This window comes from Rattus rattus, chromosome 1, assembly GCF_011064425.1.
Source record: "Rattus rattus isolate New Zealand chromosome 1, Rrattus_CSIRO_v1, whole genome shotgun sequence".
In the NCBI taxonomy this organism is placed as follows: domain Eukaryota; kingdom Metazoa; phylum Chordata; class Mammalia; order Rodentia; family Muridae; genus Rattus; species Rattus rattus.
In genome coordinates this window covers 139,809,555-139,813,747 of record NC_046154.1, presented here as the reverse complement: position 1 = coordinate 139,813,747, position 4,193 = coordinate 139,809,555, and the positions used below count along the sequence as shown (strand labels likewise).

Below are 4,193 nucleotides of genomic sequence, written 5' to 3'. Positions count from 1 at the left end.
CTCTGTCTCTGTCTCTGTCTCTGTCTCTCTCTCTCTCTCTCTCTCTCTCTCTCTCTGTGTGTGTGTGTGTGTGTGTGTGTGTAAGTATATGTCATGTTTGTACAAATATCTAAAGTCTGACAGAAGAGAGGGTCAGATTTCCTGGAGCACAGGCAGCTGTGAGACGTCTGGCATGGGTGCTAGGAACTGAAGCAGGAAGCACTAAGACCCCTGAGCCATCTCTCTAGTTCCCCTGGTGGAAACTGTAGGGTCTTTTAAGTAGGTGGTTGTGCCATCTACAAACAAGAATATTTGTTTTCATTACTGTCTGTATCTTTTGTATTTGCTTCATCAAGTCCTATATTTAGCAAGAGTGAAGAGAGTGGACACTGGCTCATTGCAGGGAAATGCGCTTAGATTATTTTTTTTCGACATAATATTGGCTCTAAGCCCTTGATGTCTGTTGTTATGTCCCTCTTTTCATTCCCGATTTTATTAATTTGGATATTCTCTCTCGTCTTTTAGTTACTTTGGATGAGGGTTTGTCTATCCTGTTGATTTTCTCAAAGAATCAACTCTTTGTTTATTGACTCCTTGTATTGTTCTCTTTGTTTCTAGTTTATTGTGTTCAGCCTTCGGTTTGGTTATTTCCTGCGTACTCCTCTTGGGTGTGTTTCCTTCTTTTTGTTCTAGAACTTTTGGCTGTGTTGTTAAGTTGCTAGTGTGAGATGGCTTCCTCATGAAGGCACTCAATATGGGAGTGGCCAACCAGTGACTGGTCCAACTTATGCGTTCTTCTTATGCGATCCCCAACATTGGGAATGGGGGCTATCATTGACTCTTTTGACTGCTTTTAGGACCTGTTTACCCCTCCTGGGTTGCCTCATTCAGCCTTGATATGAGGGTATATCACTAATATTATTGTAACTTGTTACGCCATATTTGATTGATATTCTTGGAAGGCTTCCTCTTTTCTAAAGGGAAATGGGGATGGTGGGGGAAGTGGATCTGAGAGGGAGTGCAGGTTTGAGAGAGGGACTAGGAGGAGAGAAAGGTGAGGAAACTGCAGTCAGGATGAAATATATGAGAGAAGAATAAATAAAAAAAAGAAAAAATGCTGACTTGTGATAGGTATTCTTATCAGTTGGCACCCAAACACATGACATTTAATGTTGACTTAAAGCATTCCATCGTGGCCTCCTAAGGGCCCGCACTTACCTGAAATAATGCAGAGTGCATACTGTCCATCTCTAAGTGTGCGCGCCCTCAACGGTTTTGCATTGTTAAAAAGTTTGCATATAAAGTGTCTCTGAAACTCAAGGCAAATTTTTCACTAAGAATCTGTATAAAACGAGAAAGCAAGTTGTATGCTCTAAATACAGTTACACAGAGTAAACATTTTCTTTTTTTCAAGGGAGGTATTTGGATATAGAAAGGACCAAAGAAATACTAAAATCCACCAGGAAACGTTACATCTCATCCGTAGTTCTATTCTGGCATCTAGGCTATGTGTTGGGGTGACGTAAATCCAAAGGGTTCAGAAGCCTTTCCCCACAGCCTGGCTCTCTGCAGACTCAGGGCCTTTGCCTGCAGCTCACTCCAATCACTGCCTGTGGTTTTCCTTGCAGACACTCCCACCCCTGAGGTCCCCAATTCAGATTATCTTTAGTTTCACTACTCCGTGTGTCATCCATTTAGGGGTTGGTTGTGGGATTCTGACCCTGCCATACATTGCTTAGCCTCCCAGATGTTTCTTTAAAATGTGTACAGAAACCTCCCTGACCCTGCACCTCTTGCATTTTGCATTGCTGTGCAATCGGCAGTTACAGACAATGCCAAGGTTTCTAGCTGAAGCAATGACTGAACCCTGTTGTACCACAGTAGGCTCTGGGTCCCTGAGGACTGATCACAGGAGAATTCTTTCTCTAGGTAAGTCCATACAGACAGGTCAGACTAGAGTTATCTTCTCAAAATAAAGTTGAAACTGTTTCTCTTGAGCTTGCAAATAAGTGGGTATCGTATAATTTGTGAAATGTCCCCAAGACATCTTTCCTGTCATATTGATGTAATATACTTCTTTTCTTTCCAATGTCATGAGCCCCCTTAACAGCCAAATTTTACTGGGCCATGACTTTACAAGCACTTCTTTTCTGGACAAAAATGCTTTTAATTTAACTTAATTTTATTTTTTAAAAAGAACTTCTTTTATTTTTTTTTGTTTATAATCATTTTCATAATCCTAGCCAAAAGCAATTAGCGTAAACTATACCACAACTTAAATGCTGGGTTAGCCTTCTTCTGCCGCTCCTGGTGCTGCTTGTGTGCTCCTTCAGTGTGGACCTGGTGCCTCTTTTGTGAAGCGGCAGCTGAGGAGACTCCGGCGCTCGCCATGGCCGACGAGAAACCCAAGGAAGGAGTCTAGACTGAGAACAAGATCATATTAATTTGAAGGTGGCGGAACAGGATGGTTCTGTGGTGCAGTTTAAGATTAAGAGGCATACACCACTTAGTAAACTAATGAAAGCCTATTGTGAACGGCAGGGTTTGTCAATGAGACAGATCAGATTCCGGTTTGATGGGCAACCAATCAAGGAAACAGACACACCTGCACAGTTGGAAATGGAGGATGAAGATACGATTGATGTGTTCCAGCAGCAGACAGGTGGTGTCTACTAAAAAGGGAACCTGCTACTTTACTCCAGAATTTTGTTATAGACCAAGAATACATTCTCAGTTAGAAAGCGGCAATTTGGTCCCACCACATCGTGACTACTGCAGTATAGTTTCTCTCCTCTTTCATCTTCCTGTCCCCATTTCTTTATTGTACATAAGTAACTGGTGTGTGTGCACAAGCATATTGCTCTTTTTTTCTTTTCCTTTTTTAAACTAAATGGCCGATGTTCTGTTTTGGTTACATCAGATGGAGACAGTCTGGGGACAGTTCTGGTTCTGTGACAATATCCCCCTTCTCCACTAGTGGCATGCTCAGTCAACTCCTGTCTCTCTATCCAGTAAGTTATTTTGCTCTCATTGTTTTAACAAAAGAATCCAACAACACAAAATCCTCACATACCTTGTTCGATTGGAGAATTTTAATGTTTTTCATTTATCATTGTAAAACCAAGGACAATTTTATAACTTTTTTGTACGTAGCTGTTACATGTAGGGCAATCTGTCTTTAAGTAGGGATAAATTGCTCTTGAACAAAATGATCCTAGATAGTTTTCCCTTCAAGTCAAGCGTCTTGTTTAAATAAACTTCTTTAAAAAAAAAAAAAAAGAAAGAAAATGCTGGGTTAGATGAAAATTTAACTACCTAGTAACTATAATCTCAGGATATGGACAAAATGCAGAGGAGGTCTTCGCCAGAGTGTGCCATGCATGGTTTTAGCTCAGTTCCCCATAGAGTCACAATTCCTGTCTACAACTTCCTGCCAACAGTCTTCCCTCTGCAGTCCTGCCAGCCTCTGACTTCCTAAGCTCCAATCACAATCCCCTAGCATTCTCTGCTTAAAGCATTCTCAGGCTTTTCTTGCCAGTATTTTTCACACCATCAAAAGCTCCCCACACAAAACAACCCCAAAATCTTCTGAAGTCTATCAGTTGCAAGAATGGCAGCCATCACCCCACTCCTGATAGAAATTTTATGGAGTAGTCACTCATTTCATCACTGCATCAGACATCTGTTCACAAAGTCCAACTTTGGGAAAATCTTTATTTTGGTCCTTGTTCTCTGGATCAGGGTTTTCTTTACCCAATAGTACATCTATATTAGTTTTTTTTTTTTACAATTATTTGGTCAAGTCTTTTGTCTAGGTCTTCCATAGTTATTAATCTATAGCATAAAACCCTTACCTTTGGAGAGTGTAGTGTTCGGCTGTTCATCCTGTGTTTGCCATTTTGAGTTGTTTACAACATGAATGCACATTTCTTTTGCTGACTTCTGAAGGGAAACAGATGTTTCACTGTCATGGTGCACAGTGTAATAGAAATTGTATTTCATGATAAAAAGTTACCAGGATCCTCTTTCAGCCTCTCTGAAGGTGGGCTTACTTCATAGAGCAGCCAATGTCTTTTCTGTGGCTGGAGTCACTACTACCAGTGCTACTTGACTTTTCCCCTCCCTCTTCTGCTACTGCTGTATTTGCAGACTCCCAGGGGTTAGGGTTAGAAGGTTTAAATTCTTCTCCTGCCTCTCCATCACCCCAACATCTC

The 4,193-nt window shown here is 41.2% G+C and overlaps 1 pseudogene; it reads left to right on the top strand.

Moving 5' to 3' along the window:
* Window positions 1–2,276: 2,276 nt before the first annotated feature.
* On the top strand, window positions 2,277–3,193 carry LOC116889555 (annotated as a pseudogene).
* Window positions 3,194–4,193: the final 1,000 nt, after the last annotated feature.